Here is a 25,288-nt window from a genome sequence, read left to right as displayed (position 1 = left end):
CAGTGTTGTCTTTTCTGATAACTCACGGTTGGAAGGTGAACATAGAGAAAAGTTCACTAGTTCCACAGATAAGGGTTCCTTTCTTGGGAACTCTGATAGACTCGGTAGACATGAAAATATTTCTGACGGAGGTCAGAAAATCAAAGATTCTAAATACTTGCCGAGCACTTCAGTCCATTCCTCGGCCATCAGTGGCTCAGTGTATGGAGGTAATTGGATTAAAGGTAGCGGCAATGGACATCGTTCCGTTTGCTCGCTTTCATCTCAGACCACTGCAGTGGAATGGGGATTATGCGGATTTATCTCCTCAGATAAATCTACATCAAGAGACCAGAGACTCTCTTCTTTGGTGGTTGTCGCCGGATCATCTGTCCCAGGGGACTTGTTTCCGCAGACCCTCGTGGGTGATAGTGACAACGGACGCCAGCCTTCTGGGTTGGGGTCCAGTCTGGAATTCCCTGAAGACTCAGGGTGTTTGGACTCAGGTGGAGTCTCTACTTCCAATCAATATTCTGGAACTGAGAGTAATATTCTATGCGCTTCAGGCGTGGCCTCAGTTGGCTTTGGCCAAATTCATCAGATTCCAGTCGGACAACATCGCGACTGTGGCATATATCAATCATCAGGGGGGAACAAGGAGTTCCTTAGCGATGATAGAAGTATCCAAGATAATCCGATGGGCGGAGGCCCACTCTTGTCATTTGTCAGCAATCTACATCCCAGGAGTGGACAACTGGGAGGCGGATTTTTTGAGCAGACAGACTTTTCATCCGGGGGAATGGGAACTCCATCCGGAGGTCTTTGCCACCCTGATTCTCAGGTGGGGCAGACCGGAATTGGATCTGATGGCGTCTCGTCAGAATGCCAAGCTCCCAAGATACGGATCCAGGTCGAGGGATCCCCAGGCCGAACTGATAGATGCCTTGGCAGTGCCTTGGTCATTCAGCCTAGCTTATGTGTTTCCACCGTTTCCTCTCCTTCCATGCGTAATTGCTCGAATCAAACAGGAGAGAGCTTCAGTGATCCTGATAGCGCCTTTGTGGCCATTCAGGACTTGGTATGCGGATCTAGTGGACATGTCCTCTCTACCACAGTGAAAACTTTCTTTGAGACAGGACCTTCTCATTCAAGGTCCTTTCCAACATCCAAATCTAATTTCTCTGCAGCTGACTGCGTGGAGATTGAACGCTTGACTTTATCGAAGCGGGGATTTTCTGATTCGGTTATCAGTACTTTGATACAGGCTAGAAAGCCTGTCACTAGAAAGATCTATCATAAGATATGGCGTAAATATCTTTATTGGTGTGAATCCAAGGGCTACTCATGGAGTAAAGTTAGGATTCCTAGGATTCTGTCCTTTCTCCAAGAAGGATTGAAAAAAGGTTTATCAGCTAGTTCCTTAAAGGGACAAATTTCTGTGTTGTCAATTTTGTTTCACAAACGTTTGGCAGATGTACCTGATGTTCAGTCTTTTTGTCAGGCTCTAACCAGAATTAAGCCTGTATTTAGACCAATTACTCCTCCCTGGAGTTTGAATTTAGTTCTTCGAGTTCTTCAAGGGGTTCCGTTTGAACCCATGCATTCCATAGAGATATTAAATTGTTATCTTGGAAAGTTCTGTTTTTGGTTGCTATTTCTTCTGCTCGAAAAGTTTCTGAGCTTTCAGCGTTACAGTGTGATTCTCCTTATCTCATATTTCATTCTGATAAGGTGGTTTTACGTACCAAACCTGGTTTTCTTCCTAAGGTTGTTTCGAATAAGAATATTAATCAGGAAATTATTGTTCCTTCATTGTGTCCTAATCCTTCTTCTAAGAAGGAGCGTCTGTTACATAACTTGGACGTGGTCCGTGCCTTAAAGTTTTTCTTACAGTCAACTAAGGATTTCCGTCAATCATCTTCATTGTTCATTGTTTATTCTGGAAAGCGTAGGGGTCAGAAAGCTACGGCTACCTCTCTTTCTTTTTGGCTGAAAAGTATCATCCGCCTGGCATATGAGACTGCTGGACAGCAGCCTCCTGAAAGAATTACGGCTCATTCTACTAGGGCTGTGGCTTTTAAAAACGATGCATCTGTTGAACAGATTTGTAAGGCTGCGACTTGGTCGTCCCTTCATACTTTTTCCAAATTTTACAAATTTGATACTTTTGCTTCTTCTGAGGCTGTTTTTGGGAGAAAAGTTCTTCAGGCAGTGGTGCCTTCCATTTAGGTCTCTGTCTTGTCCCTCCCTTTCATCTGTGTCCTGTTGCTTTAGTATTGTATCCCACAAGTATGGACTCGTCGTATCTTGTAGAAGAAAAGGAAATTTATGCTTACCTGATAAATTGATTTTTTCTACGATACGACGAGTCCACGGCCCTCCCTGTCAATTTAAGACAGATTATATTTTTATTATTTATAACTTCAGTCACCTCTGCACCTTTTAGATTTTCCTTTCTCTTCCTATAACCTTCGGTCGAATGACTGGAGGTGGGGGGTAGGGAGGAGCTATATATACAGCTCTGCTGTGGTGCTCTTTGCCAATTCCTGTTAGCAGGAGGATAATATCCCACTAGTAAGGATGAAATCCGTGGACTCGTCGTATCGTAGAAGAAATCAATTTATCAGGTAAGCATAAATTTCCTTTTTGTGTAATTTAGTGGGTTGTTTTTTTGTAATTTAGGTATTTGTATTTAATTTAGTTAATTGTATTTAATTTAGGTAATTTATTTAATTGTAGTGTAAGGTTAGGTGTTAGTGTAAGACAGGTTAGGTGTTATTTTACAGGTAAATTTGTATTTATTTTAGCTAGGTAGTTAGTAAATAGTTAATAACTATTTAGTAACTATTCTACCTAGTTAAAATAAATACAACTTGCCTGTAAAATAAAAATAAAACCTAAGCTAGCTACAATGTAACTATTAGTTATATTGTAGCTAGCTTAGGGTTTATTTTACAGGTAAGTATTTAGTTTTAAATAGGAATTATTTAGTTATTAATAGTAGGTTTTCTTTAGATTTATTTTAATTTTTTTTAAGTTAGTGGGTGTAAGGGTTAGGGTTAGACTTAGGTTTAGTGGTTAATAACTTTAGTATAGTGGCGGCGAAGTTGGGGGCAGCAGATTAAGGGTTAATAAATGTAGGTAGGTGGCGGCGATGTTAGGGGCGGCAGATTAGGGGTTAATAATATTTAACTAGTGTTTGCGAGGCGAGAGTATGGCGGTTTAGGGGTTAATATGTTTATTATAGTAGCGGCGACGTTGGGGGCAGCAGATTAGGGGTTAATAAATGTAGGTAGGTTGCGGCGACATTGGGGGTGGGAGATTAGGGGTTAATAAATATAATGTAGGTGTCAGCGATGTTGAGGGCTGCAGATTAGGGGTTATTAAGTATAATGTAGGTGTCGGCGATGTACGGAGCGGCAGATTAGGGGTTAATAAGTATAATGCAGTTGTCGGCGATGTCGGGCCGGCAGATTAGGGGTTAATAAGTGTAAGATTAGGGGTGTTTAGACTTGGGGTTTATGTTAGGGTGTTAGGTGTAAACATAAATTTAGTTTCCCCATAGGAATCAATGGGGCTGCGTTACGGAGCTTTACGCTGCTTTTTTGCAGGTGTTAGGCTTTTTGTCAGCCGGCTCTCCCCATTGATGTCTATGGGGAAATCGTGCACGAGCACGTACAACCAGCTCACCGCTGACTTAAGCAGCGCTGGTATTGGAGTGCGGTATGGAGCTCAATTTTGCTCTACGCTCACTTCTTGCCTGTTAACGCCGGGTTTATAAAAACCTGTAATACCAGCGCTGTAGGTAAGTGAGCGGTGACAATAACGTGCAAGTTAGTACCGTACCCCTCATAACGCAAAACTTGTAATCTAGCTGAATGTCATTAGTGTCTGTCACATTCCTTCTGCTCTCTGAAATTTTCCATTGAAGACAGCATTATTAATTTCTATTTATTTATTTTTTACAGAATTGAGTGAGATCTGCCCATGCAAAGATCAGCATGATATTTTACCCCATGTTGAGGAATTTTAGAGAATCGGATTGATTGTAAATAGTGACCTTAGATAAAGGGGCCTATTTATTATGTGTCTGTCCGACATGATCCAATCAGTGGATCATGTCCGACAGACATCGCTGAATGCGGAGAGCAATACGCTCTCCGCATTCAGTATTACACCAGCAGCTGGTGCAACGCCGCCTCCTGCAGATTATCGGCCAATCGGCCGCTAGCAGGGGGGTATCAATCAACCAGATCGTACTGTCCGCCTCCTCAGAGCAGGTAGGCTGACAGGTTACGGAGCAGTGGTCTTTAAACACGGGCCCTCAAGCTCCATACGGAGCTTGATAAATTGGCCCCTAAATCTAGTTACATTGTACCCTCTTAATGCCCCCTAATTGTTAATATTTTAATGACGAATACAGTAATATTCTAAGCTTAAATAAACATAAAGCCCAAAATTATTATGTTGTGATTCAGATAGAGAATACAATGTTAAACAACTTTCCAATTTACTTCTTTTATCAAATTTACTTAATTCGCTTGATATCCTTTTTTGAAGAAGCAGCAATGCGCTACTGGGTTCTAGCTGAACAAATCAGGGGAACCAATGGCAGGAGGCATTTATGTGTAGCCACCAATCAGCAGCTAGCTGTCAGTAGTGCTTTTGCTACTCCTGAGCTTACCTAGGTAGGTATGCTTTTAAAAAACATATACCAAGAGAACAATGCAAATTTCATAACAGAATTAAATTGAAAAGTTGTTTAAAATTGCATGCTTTATCTAAATTATAGAAATTTTAGTTGGCTTTACTGTCCCTTGGAAATGCTACATGTATTTTGTCAATCATTTAAGAAAACTTGCAAGTAGTATAGTTTTGATTGTGTGTGCAGAACTATTGTCATAGTTAATGCAGGGTTAAATAAAAATATCTGCTTATGAAGACTCATGAGACAGGAACTAACTGCTCTGTATACCTCAACAGGAAATATAGTGACAAGAGATCTGGTCTCATGAGTTCAGTTAATAACACATCTTTGTGTAGTAATTCAAGAACAGCATAAATCAAGCAGTATTACCACCTAAAAACAACTTTGTTTTAAATGGACACTAAGGATTCAGCTAGAGCATACAATCTTAAACCATTTTAAAATTCAATTCTATTATCTAAATGTGCACAATCTTTTTATATGCACACTTTCAGAGGAACCAGCTCCTACTGCGCATGTGCAAGAATTCACAGACGATACCAATATATACATTTTGTGATTGGCTTATGGCTGTAACATGATGCAGGTGGAAGGAAAATTGAACGAACTTTTGAAATTTGTCAAAAAAATGTACTACTCCGTTGAAGTTTTATCTAAACCTCTCCCCTCTGGCAAGATGATCTAATACGTCTCATAAATCCTTTTCAAAATAATGCTCAAGAATAGCCCAAAGATTTGCCGAGATGGCTCTTAATGCTGGCAAATTTTTGATCGTCAGGCCCTAAGTGCTATTGCATTGTCTTTTTATTATGCATTTATTTATTAATTATGTTACTCTGCTGTGTTTAATGCCCTTTAAGGAGTATTAAAACCTTTCTATTGTTATTCAATGCAATAGCTCCTGAATACTTCAATAACATGGCACACATCAATGACAAGCTCAGTTTCACTTTAAACTAGAGCTTTACAGTATAACGACAAGAGGGCAACAGAACGGTTCTCCAGTACCTTTGTATCTCTGGTCCTGTACGTTACCATGCCACCTCTTCATTTCCACATCTACAACACACATACTGTTCCTTTCCTCTACAGTTCCAAGGTATATGTTTCTGTGTGTGTATTAGAATGATTGGGACTTCTATTTCGTTTATGAGCTATATATTTTCATTTAGATTAATAAGCTTAAAGGAACCACAAACCCAAAATATTTATTTCATGGTTCAAATAGAGTGTGCAGTTTTAAGCAACTCTATAATGTACTTCTATTATGTAATTTGCTTGGTTCACTTGGTATCCTTTGTTGAAACTCATACTTAAAGGGACATGAAACCCAAAAATTTTCTTTCACGATTCAGATAGAGAATACAATTTTAAACAACTTTCTAATTTACTTCTATCATCTAATCTGTTTTATTTTCTTGGTATCATTTGTTGAAGGAGCAGCAATGCACTACTGGTTTCTAACTGAACACATGGGTGAGCCAATGACAATCAGTTTATATATGCAGCCACCAATCAACAGCTAGAACCTAGGTTCTCTGCTGCACATGAACTTGCCTAGATAAACATTTCAGCAAAGAGAGAAAGAATCAAATTAGATAATAGAAGTAAATTGGAAAGTTGTTTGAAATTGTATTCTCTATCTGAATCATGAAATAAAATGTTTGGGTTTTAAGTCCCTTTAAATAGGCTCAGGAGCACCAATGCACTACTGGGAGGTGGCTGCACGTATATGCGTCTTGTCATTAGCTCACCCACTGTGTGTAGTTAGCTTCCAGTAGTGCAATGCTGCTCCTTTACCAAAGCATACCAAGAGAATGAAGCAGATTTGATAAAAGAAGTAAATGTGAAAGTTCTTTAAAATGATGTTCTCTACCTGACTCATGAAAGAAAAAAATTGTGTCTCACGTCCCTTTAAACTGTTTGAAGGTTGTTGTGGTGGGGAGAGAATTTATTGTAAGTGAAAACATTTTTTACTCAACTAATTTGAAAGTAATGACCATTTTTTTTGTTTCGAATAATTTTTATTAACAATTTTCAGATAATATACATAACTCAAACAGACTGTTATCATACGGTGCATAATATGGTAAGTATTAACATACTATATATTCTGTATAAACCTGAGAGTGATTCAGCATTTGAGTTAACAAAGGAAGTAAAGATAGTGATAAGGGACCGATTTTAAAGGAAGAAAAAGGAGAGAAGAAAGGAACAGAGGGGGAGGTGAAGAGAAAGGGAGGGAGAAGCAGAATAAAGAGAACATTTTTTCCCTCGCACTGTCTATGTCCGACTTGGTCAGGAGAAAGTATACTGACTTATGTGCGGATGTAAATGGTCAGTGGTGTAGTACAACAGAAACCTCTTCTACACATTATGGTGTTCTTTGTTCCCAAAGAAAAATGACATCAAGTATGAAATCTTTTTTCCCTATAAAACAGTAGTGTCTCTTCTCAAGGGATAGTAGATAAGTTAGCTCCGTTTCCCATTGTTGGAAAGTGGGGGGGTGTTGTTGCTTCCATAACCAGCTGTAGTAATTTTTTGCGATAGACGCATTGTATATCTGGAATTAAGTTTAATAAAATCATTGGGGCAGTGAGAGTAAATTGAGTACTCAAGGTAATGTTAATACATTGTTCTATTTGGGCCCAAAAATTTGACAATTTATCACATGACCACCATATATGGGCTAAAGTGCCAACCTCCCCACACTGCCGCCAACAGAACTGATTGGCCCCTGGGAATATTTCAGACAGTCTCTGGGGGGTGAGGTACCATCGGGAGATGATTTTATAATTGAGTTCAGTCAGTACCAAGGATATTGAAGCGGAATGTGTCATATGGAAACATTGTGACCAATTCTCTTTTGGAAGTCTGAGCTGAAGCTCTGTCTCCCATTTATTGGCAAAGGAGGGTAATCTAGTTGCAGGTGGATTCCTAAGAAGTTTGTGTGTAATGGATAGGTGGGATTTATGTATGTCCAGGTTAAGGCATAGTTTTTCGAAAGGGTTTAAGTACACAAAGGCAGTCATTTCTTTGCGGACAGTCAAGAATAGCCTGTCTGATTTGGAGATAGGAAAACCAGCTGTGAAATGGAGAGCCTAGAGAGTCTCTTAGAGAAATTCTATCCTTAACCAAGAAAGAGTCTGTAAGTAGAAATATAGGCAAATTTTTGTGGCTCGTGGTTTCAGTCTCAAATTTAAATTGGTGTCGTCGAAAAAAGAGTGTATTACCTAATATTGGGGTCATGGGTGAGATCGGAGTAGAAAGGGTGTTGGGATGCTCAATAAGGGAATCCCAAATGGCAAGTGTTGTGTTAATACTTTCGTTAAGCTTGATCATGGGGGGTCTATGGGGTTTGGGGAGCTAACAGAGGTCTCGCATCGAGGTTTGCTGGAGAAGGGCTGCCTCGATTTGTACCCAGATTTTAAATGAAGAGTTATGATTCCACGCCACTATTCGAGCGAGGTGTGCCGCCCTGTAATATAATGACAAATTTGGGATATTAAGACCTCCTTCGTCTTTTCTCAAGTATAGCGTTTGGTGAGACACTCTTGTTTTTTTATAGGCCCAGATAAATGATTCTAACATTCTTTGTTGTGTGCGTAAAAATTGTCTTGGTATTGTGATAGGAAGGGCTTGAAATATATAAAGATACTTAGGAATAATCATAATTTTTATGGCGTTTATTCGGCCTGTCCAAGATAAGTGTCCCTGTTTATGCCACATATCTAGTAATGGGAAGACTACGGTTTGAAGCTTTAGAAAGTTCTCGTGGAACAAATCCTGAGGGTTAGTAGGAATATTAAGTCCAAAATATCTTAGGGAGCTTGTGACAACAAAAAGGGGTGTCGTTTTGGAGGAAGTCTAGTTCTGTGGGGTTTATATGAATGGGAATGATGCTCGATTTCTCCATATTTATAGAGTAATTAGAAAACTGTTTATATAACTCTAATACTTGTATGAGGGCAGGGAGAGAGGTTTTTGGTGCCTGTAATGTGAAGATAATATCATCTGCAAAAAGAAGACAAGTCTGATGGATATTGCCAAACGGGATTCCAGTGATATTAGGGTCATTTCTGATTTGAATTGCAAGTATTTCCACTGTAATGGCAAACAGTAGGGGAGATATGACTATTTTTTTTAAGCAAGTCACAGATCAAAATATATTCCACATATAACAATTGATTCTTTATTCTAAAATACATTTTTTAATTGTTTTCAATATTTTTTATTGCAATTTTTTATGTAATTTATTGTGTTTAAATACATTTCAGACACCAGGAAATATTACCAGAAAATAAATTACTTGTCAGGAAGAATATTATATGTGTAATCTATTTGCCCCTTAACAATTAACTTTTCTTAAAAAGAAAATAAATAATTTATTTAAATGAGACCCCTGGCCCTGCATTCCCTCTTTTAGTCACATATCCTGAGCTAATACACCCTGGAACTGCAGCCCGTCTGTCAGCCACATATCCTGAGCTTATACACCCTGGCACTGCAGCCCGTCTGTCAGCCTCATATTCTCATCAGACCTGAGCTCATACACCATGGCACTGTAGCCCATCTGTCAGCCTCATATTCTCATCAGACCTGAGCTCATACACCCTGGCACTGCAGCCCGTCTGTCAGCCTCATATTCTCATCAGACCTGAGCTCATACACCCTGGCACTGCAGCCTGTCTGTCAGCCACACATCCTCAGCTCATACACCCTGGAACTGCAGCCTCTCTGTCAAATCCCCACATCAGACCTTAGCTCATACACCCTGGCACTGCAGCCCATCTGTCAGCCACATCCCCACACCAGACCTCATATTCTCATCAGACCTCAGCTTTGATACCCGGCACTGCAGCCTGTCTGTCATCCACATCCCCACATCTGACCTCACCTCATAAACCCTGACACCGCAGCCCGTCTGTCAGCCACACATGCACATCAGACCTCAACTTGTATACCCTGGCACAGCAGCCGGTCTGTCATCCACATCTGACCTCACCTCATACACCCTGGCGCCGCAGCCCGTCTGTCAGCCACACTTGCACTTCAGACCTCAACTTGTATACCCTGGCAAAGCAGCCGGTCTGTCATCCACATCTGACCTCACCTCATACACCCTGGCACCGCAGCCCGTCTGTCAGCCACACATGCACATCAGACTTCAACTTGTATACCCTGGCATTGCAGCTCGTCTGTCAGTCACAACCCCATTTCAGACCTTAGCTTATAAGCCCCGGCACTGCAGCATGTTTGTAAGCCACACATCCACATTATACGTCAGCTCATACAGCCTAGCACTGCAATTTGTCACCTCATCCCCAGATCAGACCAATCACTGCACCTCGTTTGTCAGCCACATACCCACCTAAGATCAGACGCACGGCTCTGCAGCCCCCACATACCCACGTCAGACCTGGAATTATACCTCTGGGCCTGCAACCCTGTGTCATTTACATACCCACATAAGACCTAAGATCAGACCCATGGCCCTGCAGCCCCCAGTCAGCCACATACCCATGTCAGACCAGGAATTAGACGTCTGGGTCTGCAGCCCCTTGTCAGCTACATACCTACATTATCATTACAATAATACAAATAAAGTAAATTGCAAAGTACATTTTATATTACAATATCAGTGTTTATGTCCCTTTAAAACCAGTTTTCTTATGATAATTTTTTTTATTATTTTATATGAGCATTAGATATCACAAATTACATATTTATATCATTATATGAGGATAACAGGGAACACAGAGAATATGGCACAGCCAGTAAATATTTCATCTGACTTTTTATTTATTTATATATACACACTGTTAATATTATGGGTTTTAATTCTGTCTAGGAACCCTTCTTTAGCAAACCATGGATATTGTGAATTGGATGAAGACATGAGAAACTCTTACAGCTTTGGGACACATTAATTGCAAGTCTACAGTCATGGCTTTTTAAGTCTTCCAGTGCAAATTAAGGAGTGTTACCTTCTGTTTAAGTAAAACGTAAGTTCCACTGGAGTCATTCACTTATGTAATTTAAGGTGTTGTTTCTCATGAATATTTAATACAAATCACTAACATCAGTATAGCATTACACATTATTTAATCAGCATACATATATAATTTATGTCTTTATATTTTCAAACTTGTCAGAAATCAGTCTTTGGGGCTTATTTATCAAGCTCTGAATGCAGGCTCGACAGAAACAGCAGTTATGAAGGAGCTGTCACAAAGGCCGCTGCTCCATAACCTGTCCGTCTGCTCTTGTGAGCTGCTGGTGCAATGCTGAATACGGCGAGTGTATTGCTCGCCATATTCAGTGAGGTCTGTCGGACCTGATCCGCACTGTCGGAACAGGTCCGACAGACCTTGATAAATATGGGCCCATATCTTTGATAAAACAAAACTCAATTGAGTATCAAAAGTGTGAAATATATATATATTTTATCTGAAACATTAAGGGCAAGATTACAAGTGGAGGAAATCGGTAAAGCATGGTGCGTTATCTTGTGCTCAGGGCCGCCCTTAAAATAGCGCGCAATCTGATATCTGATAATGTGCATGGTAAAAATGTTTAACCAGAGAATCTAAATAAGGTCAACCATTTTTAGCAGGCACTATACTTTTTATCGATAGTGCAGAGATATTAGTGATGGGATAAGTGTTGCGCTTTAACGTAACACAAAAATTTTTACACTATCATTAAATTAATTAAATAAATTAGCTACAAATACCTACAATTAAATACAATTAAATAAACTAAACTAAATTACAAAAAACAAACAAACACTGGATCAGCCAATCGGATTGAACTTGAATCTGATTGGCTGATTCAATCAGCCAATCAGATTTTTCCTACCTTAATTCCGATTGGCTGATAGAATCCTATCAGCCAATCGGAATTTGAGGGACGCCATCTTGGATGACGTCATTTAAAGGAACCCTCATTCATCGTTAGTCCGTCGGCCAGGAAGGATGCCAGAGGTCTTGAAGATGGAGCTGCTCCTCGTCGGATGGATGAAGATAGAAGATGCCGCTTGGATGAAGATGTCTGCCTGTCCGGATGCCCTCTTCTGCCCGGATAGGATGAAGACTTCTGCCAGTCTGGATGTCCTCTTCTGCCCCATCGGATGAAGACTTCGGCCCGGCTGGGTGAAGACAACTCAAGGTAGGGAGATCTTCAGGGGGTTAGTGTTAGGTTTAGTTAAGGGTGGTTTGGGTGGGTTAGAGTAGGGGTATGTGGGTGGTGGGTTTTAATGTTGGGGGGGTTGTATTTTTTTTTACAGGTAAAAGAGCTGATTACTTTGGGGCAATGCCCCGCAAAAAGCCCTTTTAAGGGCTGGTAAAAGAGCTGATTACTTTGTAATGTATAATAGGGTAGGGACTTTTATTATTATTTTTTTATTTTATTTTATTAGGGGGCTTAGATTAGGTGTAATTAGTTTAAAATTCTTGTAATATTTTTTTATTTTCTGTAATTTAGTGTTTTGTTTTTTTGTAATTTAGTTTAGTTTATTTAATTGTATTTAATGGTAGGTATTCGTAGCTAATTTATTTAATTAATTTAATGATATTGTAGTGTTAGGTTTAATTGTAACTTAGGTTAGGATTTATTTTACAGGTAAATTTGTATTTCTTTTAGCTAGGTAGTTATTAAATAGTTAATAACTATTTAATAACTATTGTACCTAGTTAAAATAATTACAAAGTTACCTGTAAAATTAAAATAAATCCTAAAATAGCTACAATGTAATTATTAATTACATTGTAGCTATCTTAGGGTTTATTTTACAGGTAAGTATTTAGTTTTAAATAGGAAGAATTTATTTAATTATAGTGTAGTGTTAGGTGTAATTAGTTTAAAATTCTTGTAATATTTTTTTATTTTCTGTAATTTAGTGTTTTTTTTTATATAATTTAGTTTAGTTTATTTAATTGTATTTAATTGTAGGTATTTGTAGCTTATTTATTTAATTAATTTAATGATAGTGTAGTGTTAGGTTTAATTGTAACTTTAGGTTAGGATTTATTTTACAGGTAAATTTGTATTTCTTTTAGCTAGGTAGTTATTAAATAGTTAATAACTATTTAATAACTATTGTACATAGTTAAATTAAATACAAAGTTGCCTGTAAAATAAAAATAAATCCTAAAATAGCTACAATGTAACTATTAGTTATATTGTAGCTATCTTAGGGTTTATTTTATAGGTAAGTATTTAGTTTTAAATAGGATTAATTTAGTTAATAAGAGTAATATTATTTAGATTTATTTAATTAATATTTAAGTTAGGGGGGTGTAAGGGTTAGTGTTAGACTTAGGTTTAGGGGTTAATAATTTTATTATAGTGGCGGCAGTGTAGGGGGGCAGCATAGGGGTTAATAGGTATTTTGTAGGTGGCGGCGGGGTCCGGGAGCGGCGGTTTAGGGGTTAACATATTTATTATAGTTGCGGCGGGGTCCGGGAGCGGCGGTTTATGGGGTTAAACAATTTATTTAGTTGCGGCGGGGTCCGGGATCGGCAGGATAGGGGTTAATAAGTTTATGTAGGTGGCGGCGGTATAGGGGGCGTCAGATTAGGGGTTAATAGGTATAATGTAGGTGGTGGCGGGGTCCGGGAGTGGCGGTTTAGGGGTTAATATATTTATTAGAGTTGTGGCGGGGTCTAGGAGCGGCGGTTTAGGGGTTAATAACTTTATTTTGTTGCGGGGGGCTCCGGGGGCGCCGGTATAGGGGGGTAGAACAGTATAGTATAGTGTGAGTGCTTAGTGACAGGGGTATCAATAAAGCTGTAAAAAAGCCGAAGAGCAGCAAGATTGATGAGTGATAACTATCACAGTCCGCTGCTCATCGCCCCATACTTGGTGCGCGGCTTTTTGACATATTTATTGATAACATTGGCGAGCGTATTCAGGTCCGCGGAGGCGATGTGAGGCGAGCTTAGGCAAGCGTATTGGGCCGGTGAATGCAGGTAAGTAGACGGCTTCATAACTAGAGGCCTATGTGTAAATTTACATTATGTAATGTGAGGTGAATCATGTCAAAAAAAAGTGGAGTAAGTAAAGACCATTGGCAGAATAAACTGTTGGATTAAATTAAGCAACCATTAATTCAGCACTTGCTCTATTGTTAAATAAGAAGTCCATCAATAAAAGATAAAAAAGATAAAAAGGATAAAAAGTTAAAAAGTATGGGCATAAAAGAAAAATTTAGAAAAATTCAAGAATTGTTGTTTAACAAGGTAATGGCTCTTGGAAAGAAGCTAGTCCGAAGTCTGGCTGATTTGCCTTTTAAGCTCCTATAATGCCTCCTAGATGGTAATAGGGCAAATATACTATTACTGGCATGAAAAGGATCTTGAATAATATGATAGGCCTTTTGAAGACTACGTCTACTTTGAAGATCTTCAATAGGAGGTAGCTGAACACCTATAATTTACTGGGCAGTTTTAACTACCCGTTGCAGGGCTTTACGATCAGAATTAGTACAGTTTCCATACCATACAGTAATGCAATTTGTAAGAATACTCTAAATAGTACAGCGGCAGAAGTTAACCAAAATCTGGGTGGATAAATTAACTTTTTTCAATGATCTTAAAAAATAAAGACGTTGTTGAGCCTTCTTCACTAAAATTGAGGTATTCAGAGACCAAGACAAATCTTCATAAATATGTATGCCCACAAATTTAAAACTTGATACTCGTTCAAACACAGTTCCATTTATATAAATGGGCAGATGTAAACAGCGTTTGGAGTTTCTATAATCAATGATGATTTCTTTAGTCTTTTTGATATTTAAATACAGGTTATTCTCAGCACACCATGTAACCAGGTGCATTATTTCCTCTCTGTAAGCTGACTTGTCGTTATTACTGATCTGGCCTATCACAGTAGTGTCATCAGCAAACTTGATGATGTTATTAGACTCATACTTAGGCAAACAGTCATAAGTAAAGAGGGAGTATAAAAGTGGGCTCAATACACACCCTTGTGGAACACCGGTATTAAGGGTCAGGGTAGAAGAAATATGGTTACCTATTTTTACTGATTATGATCTATTGTGGTCAAAAAAATCCAAAATCCAGTTGCATAGTAAGGTGTTAATGCCCAGATCATGAACCTTCAAGCTGAGAAACAAAGACCAAGACTACATGAAGAACAGACTCATATTAATGGCAAAAACTTATGGTATCCTTTTCAAATGATATAAACCTCAATATTTACCTACTTGTTACTGAAATTTTGCAACCAGTAATAATGCACTAACAGAATGCAAATGTTATTTTTTTATTATTAGAGACACCCTTCATACACTACAACAGTGATTTTTAACCTTTTTCTTGCCGTGGCACACTTTTTTACATTAAAAAATCCTGTGGCACACCACCATCCCAAAATTTAAAAAAAATCACACATTGTATCCTAATACAGCATATATATATATATATACACATACACACAAACACACACATACTGTATGTATTGTGCTGTTATGCCATGCCTCCTACAAACTACCCCTGCACTGGGAGTAAAAAACAAGCAAAGTTTAAAAAATATGTCACACTGTTGTCAGTCTGCCGTGGCACACCTGAGGATCTCTCACGGCACACTAGTGTGCCACGGCACACTGGTTGAAAAACACTGCACTACAAAGCATACACGCTTACAAATACCTACCTTCATTCATTAACCACAACACTTACACAATAACTATACACCCATCCAACACTTACACACCTACACCCTCCTCACATACTCTTAAACACAAACACTCAAACACCACCTTACTAACAATACAACCCTTAGTTCTGCAGTAAATTGTGATACACTCTTTACTTACCCCCCTAGATAGCCGAAACAACACATTTTTTGTTGTTTATGTTCTTGTTTATGTTTATGTTATTATTGACTTTGTTGTTTACATGTTTTGTTATCAATTTTCCAGGACTTAACAACAGTCCTGTACACCAACACTATAATCTGCCTAATCTAGATATATCTAGAAGAGAAAATGTATATATACGATGAATAGACACCCTAAGCTCCAACAGGACTCTTTATAAGATTGCTATTATTGCAACATGCAGGGCTGATGGGGGAGCCTTTATCAATCCTAGCAATACCAAACACATACCTCCTACTCATACAATGCAAAACCCCAAATGATGAACAAATGGCCCTAAAATAAATTACATTTCTTTTGCAAAAATTGCAGAGGCCTTAATTCGCCCACTAAAAAATCTATTGCAATAAACTATTTTAAAAAACTGAAAGGAGAGATTATATTTATCCAAGAAACACTAGCCTGCCTCTATGCCCCCAACATCAAGCAAGACAGATTTATCAAAAGAGCCAATGAAAAAATACTTGAAACTCGCATTGCAATATTAATTGTAGCATCTCCAACAAAAGGGCACAGAGAGTGCACAACCGCAGTCTCATCCTAGAAAGCTTAAATAATAACACACTCATCGATATATGTAGACTGCAACACCCTCGCTCTTGTGATTACTCTTATTACTCACACACCCAAAAAACATTCTTAAGAATTGATTACTTACTAATCGATTACAACAATATTGCTTTACCACAAACACAGAAATCAAAGCACTTCTTAACACTGACCTCAAGATATATGCGAAAATATTAGCTACACGCATCAACCACATTCTACCGTCCCTAATACACATGGATTAGGTGGGCTTTGTCCCAGGTAGAGAGGCTAGGGACAATACGATCAGGGCCCTCCAACTTATGAAATTCGCTAAGATCAACAAAATAGAAACCATCTTCCTATCCACAGATTGCCTTCACTGGCCCTTCTTGTTCCAAACCCTACAAAAATTTGGCTTTGGAAACATGATTATAATTATAATTAAAACCCTTTACCATACGCCAACAGGCAAGGTTAGAATAAATGGACTCCTTTCCGAGAGCTTAGAAATAGGAAATGGATGTCACGGATTTATTCCTATTCCTTCCTGCCCCTTTAATTTACATTCACTCTCACCTTGTAAGGTTATTTAAACCCTGGACACGCCCTCTACCTTGCTTCAGTATTGTTGTTTAGTTTTGCACTAACAGCCATACAGTGCAGCCGCAAAGATTCTCCTTACTCTAAAGGAACTACCTGATTAAGGATACAATTTGGAATTACTAACAGCCTTTGCCACCTCTTCTCGAGTGGTAACACTTAAACCTCCTGTTAGGATTTAAAGACTGTAATTTACGGGACTTTCCTATCAGCCTTACTTTGTCTTCACCGGAGTCAATTCAGCTACCTGCAATAACGCTGTAACACTTGCGGCCATTCACGCTGCCAAGCTATCTCCTACCAAACGGACCGCTCTCAACAAGCGCACAATAAAACTTACTTGTATAATAAACTTCTTAACTGCTGCAGGATTCCGTTTCCAGCCACAGCCTATACACACCCTAAGTCTGAGCGTGCTCAAATCTCCAGCTGTCAGTCAACACAGCCGCTCCTCAGCTCACTGATTCCCCGACGTTGCAGCCTGTCAGCTCTCACAGCGTTACAACTCACAGCCACAGACAGGGCGTGCAGTGCGAACCTCTCGGATCTCCAATCTTTGTTACAGGAGCTCAGACAGAGAAGTTATTGAGGACTTGCTTACTTACTCGCCACTTCTATTAAGTCTATACCACAAGCTTCACTAAAATTAACAACAGGTGTAACAAGAGGGTTAAACAGATCAACTAAAACAAGCCTCAATCCTTACACTATTCCATCAAGCTCTGATTTAAAGGATTCTCAGTTCTTACCAATTACACAGCATAACCTGAATCAGAGTTACTAACCAGCTTACACAAATTCTATAGTAAAATTTTGCCAAGACCTTAGATACATTGAAACACATCCATTGTATCTTCCAGTTAAGGCATACATTCCATCATATTCCGCAGTTGAGATCCACAAGGAAAAAAGGTTATTAGATAATACTGAAGCCCTAACATGGATCCAGCGGAATTACCCCAGTTTATCCACGCACTCTCACAGAGAGTTGATAAACTGAGTCATGGTCTCAGGGAATTACAGATACAGAATGTTACTCTCAGTAATATAATAAAAGAGTCCATCAGCAAGCCACCCTCTACTGAGACCACTCCAGAACCTCAAGTTTCAATGCCTGAAAAATTCCATGGTGACAGGGCTCTGTTCTCCCAGTTTAGGAATTCCTGCAACTTGCTTTTCAGCTTAAAGCCTAAAACATACGCAACCGAACGAGTTAAGGTTCTGACTGTTATTTCCTTCCTCAGAGGGGAACCGCGCAAGTGGGCAGATTCCTTCTTTGAACAAGATCATCCCATACTCACTTCTGTCGAAGACTTCTTTAAGGAGATGGCAACCCTCTACCAAGACATCAATACTCAGCTCACAGCAGAAACTAAAATGAGGTCCCTTAAACAAGGAAAAAAGCATGTCGAAGAATATCTAACCGAATTCAAGCAATACAGCAAAGATACTGAGTGGAGTGAAATTGCATTAAGGAACCAGTACCGCCTAGGACTAAATGATGCAATAAAAGACGAACTAGCTCGTACAGAGCTTCCTAAGACTTTGGAAGGTCTTATCACACTAAGTATTCAGATAGGCAGAAGGTTGCGGGAACGCAAAACAGAAAGACAAGGGTTGGATACCACTAGTAGACCTTCTGCCTCCCATTATAAAGCTAATGTGAACCAAACTTCTGAACCCATGGACCTGGGGCTTACAAAAGGACCTTTACAGCCTGAAGAAAGGAACCGCAGACGCATTAACAACTTATGCATGTACTGTGCTTCCAATGCACACTCTGTGAAGGATTGCCCTATCCTCCTAAGGCAAAAAAGACGTAAGTGCATCAGAGAAACTACATGTCTAACTACTAACATAAAACATGTAGCTTACTGTTCCTTATCTCTTGTTTTACAGTGGGATCAACACCAACTACCCTGTGAGGCTATCATCGATTCTGGGGCACAGTCATCTTATATAGATACTGTTTATGTCACTGTAAATAAAATACCCACTGTATTGAAAGCAAGACACGTGTGTATTAGAGTTATTGATGGTAATACCATTAGTTCAGGTCCAATTACACATCAAACTGTTCCTATTAGAGTCTTTACTGCTTCAGGACACACCGAATACATCAGCTTCGATGTAATTTCTTCCCCTATTTTCCCACTGGTACTCGGGTTACAATGGCTGCAAACCCACCAACCCACCATTCACTGGGATTGTCTAGAAGTTGAATTCCTCTCAGAATTCTGTAAAACCACCTGCTTTGTTCACTCCGTGGTCTGCAGTCTCATTCCTACAGCTCTTCCAGAAGAATATCATGATTTCCAAGATGTCTTCAGCGAAAAAGAAGCCGAAACTCTCCCACCACACCGTCCATACGACTGTCCTATTGAACTGCACCTGGATCTTCGATTCCTTATGGACATATATATCCTCTCTCACAACCCGAATTAGAACACCTAAAACACTATCTCTCTGAAAATTTAAGGAAAGGGTTCATACAACCATCTACCTCTCCCGCTGGAGCAGGAATCTTTTTCGTAAGGAATAAGGATCATTCACTTCGTCCCATCATCGATTATAGACAGCTTAACAAACGTACAGTCAAAAACCGTTACCCGTTACCATTGATTCCTGAACTCATAGAACGTCTCAGCCAAGCAACCTTATATACTAAATTAGATCTCCGTGGAGCCTATAATCTCGTCAGAATCCGTAAGGGCGATGAATGGCTCACCGCCTTCTGAACAAGATATGGGCTCTACGAGTATAAGGTGATGCCATTTGGGCTTTGCAACGCCCCGACGACGTTCCAATATTTTATCAACGATGTTTTCCGTGATCTCCTAGACATCTGTGTCGTTGTGTACCTAGACGATATCTTGTATACTCCAACAACATCGCTGAACACAAGAAACACGTCCGTTCGGTGCTTTCACGGTTACGACAGCACCGCCTCTTCGCTAAGTTAGAAAAATGCATTTTTCATACCTCTGATATCACATTTCTGGGTTACACCATTACACCCTCAGGAATTCAGATGGATGACTCCAAGGTTGACACTAGTAAGAACTGGCCTACCCCTACTTCTAAAAAGGACCTCCAAAAATTCTTGGGATTCTCCAATTACTATAGGAAGTTCATCAGGAATTATTCAGCTCTGACCAAACCTCTAACGACCCTCACCAGCGTCAAAAAACCATTTGTCTGGACTGAAAAAACACATTCTGTTTTCAACCATCTCAAAAACGCTTTTACTAAAGCACCAATTTTAAAATTCCCGGATCAAGATTCTTTTTATGTACTCGAGGTTGACGCCTCCAACTATGCCCTCGGTTCCATTCTCTCACAACGGAAAACCCCAGAAGAACCACTCCACCCTGTAGCCTACTTCTCCCGAGTAATGACTCCAGCCGAATTCAATTACCCTGTAGGCGAAAAGGAGTTGTTAGTCATCAAGGTATCCCTAGAAAACTGGCAACATCTTCTAGAGGGCACTAAACATCCGATCCTTATATATACGGACCACAAAAATCTAGAATACCTCCTGACAAACCGCACCTTATCCTCCCGACAATTAAGGTGGAGCTTATTCCTCTCCCGTTTTGATTTCCATATAACATACAGACCGGGTAGCAAGAACGGGAAGGCGGATGCTCTGTCTAGGAAGGATTCAGAACCTCCTTCTTACAACACTCCTAGTACGATCATTCCTACTGATCATATCATTGCATTATCGCCTCCTTACCCTGATGTTCTGAAAATTCTCCAGAATCGGGATGACTCCATTCCCTCACTGGATCTCACCTTAGGACATGATGGCCTTTATTATCATCAAGGAAGAATCTATGTTCCTTCCTCGTTACGTGATAACTTACTAAAAGAACATCATGACTCTCCCATGGCAGGGCATCTTGGTATCAATAAGACCTTTGATCTCCTCACTCGTACTTACTGGTGGCCTACTATCAGATCCTCAGTGAAAAAATACGTCCAAAGCTGTCACGTTTGCACTATTTCCAAGACTGAAAAGAAACCTCTATTCGGGCTGTTGTTACCCCTACAAATCCCTGACCGTCCCTGGCAAACCATTGGAATGGATTTTATAGTCGAACTTCCCTTGTCAAATGGTTACAACACCATACTTGTGGTAGTCGACCATCTAACCAAGATGGCTCATTTCTTGCCATATCACAAGCTACCCACCTCCTCTGAACTTGCCGTCCTATTCCTAAATAATATCGTAAAATTACATGGTCTACCAGAGTCCATAGTAACTGACAGAGGTAGTCAATTCACCTCTCGCTTTTGGAGACACCTATGTGACAACATGCAGGTTGAACTCCGCTTTTCCTCCTCTTTCCACCCTCAATCTAATGGCCAAACGGAGAGAATAAACCAATGGCTCGAACAGTATATACGCTCCTATTGCTCCAACCATCAGGACCAGTGGACATCCACCCTTGCAATGGCAGAATACGCCTACAATAACTCCACAAGTTCTTCTACTCTTAAAACTCAATTTTTTGCAAACTATGCATATCACCCTACCTTCCAACTGCATCCCAGAATGGATTCAAATTGCCCGAAGCTCGATGATCTCACCAAGAACCTACAAGACCTTTTTTCTGAACTGAAAACCCACATCAGAGAAGCTCAAAACCATCAATGTCATTACTACAATCTACGTCGACGCCAACCCCCGACTTACAATGTTGGTGACCTAGTTTGGTTGTCCACCAAGAACATCAAACTCAAGACTCCATGTAAGAAATTTAGTGCAGCCTTTATTGGTCCCTATCCAATCAAGAAGATAATTAACCAGAATGCAGTAACCCTACAACTACCATCTAACTCCCGGTTGCATCCCACTTTCCATGTGTCCCTGTTGAAACCTTATCGAGAAACGAGACACGTCACCATTCCAACTTCTCCGGAGACTATACCTGACCCGGGTGACGAATACGAAGTTGAATCTATACGGGACTCCCGTATCTACAATGGTGTTTTACAATATCTGATCCACTGGATGGGTTATTCAGATGACGAAGATTCATGGGAACCGTCCTCGCATGTACATGCCCCCAGATTGGTCTCCATCTTCCACAGACGGAATCCGGACCGTCCGAGGTTTATAGCTGCAGGGCAGCTCCCTTGAGGAGGGGGATATGTCACGGATTTATTCCTATTCCTTCCTGCCCCTTTAATTTACCTTCACTCTCACCTTGTAAGGTTATTTAAACCCTGGACACGCCCTCTACCTTGCTTCAGTATTGTTGTTTAGTTTTGCACTAACAGCCATACAGTGCAGCCGCAAAGATTCTCCTTACTCTAAAGGAACTACCTGATTAAGGATACAATTTGGAATTACCAACAGCCTTTGCCACCTCTTCTCGAGTGGTAACACTTAAACCTCCTGTTAGGATTTAAAGACTGTAATTTACGGGACTTTCCTATCAGCCTTACTTTGTCTTCACCGGAGTCAATTCAGCTACCTGCAATAACGCTGTAACACTTGCGGCCATTCACGCTGCCAAGCTATCTCCTACCAAACGGACCGCTCTCAACAAGCGCACAATAAAACTTACTTGTATAATAAACTTCTTAACTGCTGCAGGATTCCGTTTCCAGCCGCAGCCTATACACACCCTAAGTCTGAGCGTGCTCAAATCTCCAGCTGTCAGTCAACACAGCCGCTCCTCAGCTCACTGATTCCCCGACGCTGCAGCCTGTCAGCTCTCACAGCGTTACAACTCACAGCCACAGACAGGGCGTGCAGTGCGAACCTCTCGGATCTCCAATCTTTGTTACAGGAGCTCAGACAGAGAAGTTATTGAGGACTTGCTTACTTACTCGCCACTTCTATTAAGTCTATACCACAAGCTTCACTAAAATTAACAACAGGTGTAACAAGAGGGTTAAACAGATCAACTAAAACAAGCCTCAATCCTTACACTATTCCATCAAGCTCTGATTTAAAGGATTCTCAGTTCTTACCAATTACACAGCATAACCTGAATCAGAGTTACTAACCAGCTTACACGAATTCTATAGTAAAATTTTGCCAAGACCTTAGATACATTGAAACACACCCATTGTATCTTCCATTTAAGGCATACATTCCATCATATTCCGCAGTTGAGATCCACAAGGAAAAAAGGTTATTATAATGGAGCAAGACAGGGATGTCTGCTATCCCCACTACTATTTGTCCTTAGTATTAAAACTCTGGCAGCTAGAATAAGACAACATAACAAGAATAATTGGATGCTCTTAGAGAATAATAACCTCAAGATATCACTATACGCAGATGACATCCTTCTATTATTGACATCTCCACACAACTCCCTTCCTGCGGTAACAAAAGAATTTGACTTATTTGGAGACCTCTCGTACTTTTCAATCAACTACTCTAAATCAGACATTTTAAATATCAATCTTCCCAAGCCAACATTAAAAACCCTAATTGAAGCAAGCCCATACAGGCTCCAAACTAAAGCACTTACCTACCTCGGCATACGCCTCACCCCTAATCATAAACAATTATTTACTCTCAGTCATAATGCATTATTCACAGAAATCCAAAAAAACACAATGGCCCAAATGCCCCTTCTCATGGTGGGGGAGGATTCAGACACTAAAAATGACTACCCTACCTAGATTCCTATATATCTTACAGGCACTCCCATTTTTAATCCCACCCCAACACCTCAAAAAATGGCAATCAATGTTAAATACCTATGTATGGGGATCTTTAAAACCGTGAATGAATAAAAACACACTATATAGAACTCAAAAACATGGAGGAATAGGCCTTCCCTGCATAGAAACATATTACAAATCAACTTGTCTGCAGAGAGTCTTGGATGGGCATAGAAATGCACAGTGCAAAGCCTGGGTTGTAATAGACTCACACATACACAAAACACCTAACGTAGGGGCACTGTGTTGGATCCCTAAAGCTAATAGCCCCACTGAGTCGACCCTCTATCCCTTGTATACAAGTGTTTTCCTGATATGGATATACAATCACCATTTGCAAACTACTTAATGATCCATCATTAAAACCTATAAACGAGCTATAAGACCAAACACTCACTAGCAATAGCAAAAACAGTCTTAACCACAAATCAGTCAACACAACTTCCCAACTTCATACATAAATAGCAGGCAGAGTTAGATATACAATTAGATACACAGACTTGGAAACAAATATTTGACTTTACTAGAAATACCTCAACATCAACTAAGTTCTTAGAACTTAATAAAATCATGACAAGATGGTATTTAACACCTACACATCTGAAAAGTATTTATCCCTCTTCCTCTGACAAATGTTTGAGAGGATGTAACAACAAGAGCTCCATGCTCCATATGTGGTGGTCCTGTCCCAGCTATGGAGAAAATTAGATATTTATTTACAGATTTTGTTAGGATCTGACTTCTCAATAACCTCCACAATAGCACTTTTAAATCTACTACCGCAAAAAACTTACTTACTACAATTCACCGTTTAGCTAATGGGTATCTCCATCACCAATGAAGCTACCACTCAGGCTCCTCCCAAGAAAAAGCAAGATCTCTCAACCGGATCTCAAAGATATAGTGTATAGATATGTGCAGGGGGGGGGGGGGGAGTGCTAGAATAGCCTCCAGGTGGAGGGTGGGAAAGCTTAAGGTGGAATCCAAAGGTTAAAAAAGGGGTGGGGTCATATGAAAAAGTGTAAGAGCAATATAAAAAAACCTCATAAACATCTCATAAAAATATCATAAAAATATCCAATTAGAAAAATGACAATATACTTGAAATATTACACAGGGGAAGCATAAAAATATGTTTAAAAAGATATAAAATGTTAATACATATCGCACTGATAGAGTTTGAGAAAAAATAATAACTAAGAAGCCTTAAAAGTAATACCTATTTTAATTTAACACATGTAGTAGTATATAGATGAAAACATAAAAATGAACAAAAAGACTAAAAGAAAATAATGTCCCAAATAGAGTCCTAAAGGTAAAGTCCCGATTGGTCCCGTGTGATCCAATATGGTGGGTGTCCCAATATGTCCAGTTGGGATGATTCCAAGTGAAGTTGGTGTACAAAAAATGAAAAATAGAAAAAAAGAAAAAAGTAAAATAAAAATAATTATAAAAATATTTGTGGATGGTGATATAAAAAAAGTAAAAATAAAAATATGAAAAAATGTGTGTGAAAAAAATGTGTAAAAAATATATAAAATTGTGTAAAAAATATAAAAAATGTGTAATAAAACCGTGTAAAAAAATGTAAAAGATATGTAAAAAATGTAAAATAAAAGCGTGTAAAAAGTTATGTGAAAAAAATGTGTGAAAAAGAATTATGGCCAAAAAAACAGGTGTACACCCGGTGCGGTGATTGAAAAATCTACTAGGCAAATTCACCCTGTTAGGGAATGAGTTACTGTTTAACAGTCTATTTCCAAAAGTAGGTGGATGATCCCTTAAGCATTTATCCAAAGGATAGTCCAAAGATAATGAAAAAGAAAATTAATCCAAAAGAAAAAAGTCCTAAGTCTTATATTCAGGTAGTAATA

At 39.4% G+C, this 25,288-nt stretch overlaps 1 protein-coding gene across 2 annotated transcripts in view; it reads left to right on the top strand.

The window, feature by feature from the left end:
- TRERF1 (transcriptional regulating factor 1) overlaps positions 1–25,288 on the top strand; it is a 508,752-nt gene that overhangs the window by 281,494 nt on the left and 201,970 nt on the right. For both annotated transcript variants that reach the window (XM_053712363.1, XM_053712362.1), the window contains exon 3: positions 10,539–10,692. The gene's annotated coding sequence lies outside the window, so the exon portion shown is untranslated. The remainder of the gene's footprint in view (positions 1–10,538; positions 10,693–25,288) is intronic.

This window comes from Bombina bombina, chromosome 4, assembly GCF_027579735.1.
Source record: "Bombina bombina isolate aBomBom1 chromosome 4, aBomBom1.pri, whole genome shotgun sequence".
In the NCBI taxonomy this organism is placed as follows: domain Eukaryota; kingdom Metazoa; phylum Chordata; class Amphibia; order Anura; family Bombinatoridae; genus Bombina; species Bombina bombina.
This window is presented reverse-complemented; position numbering and strand designations above follow the sequence as displayed.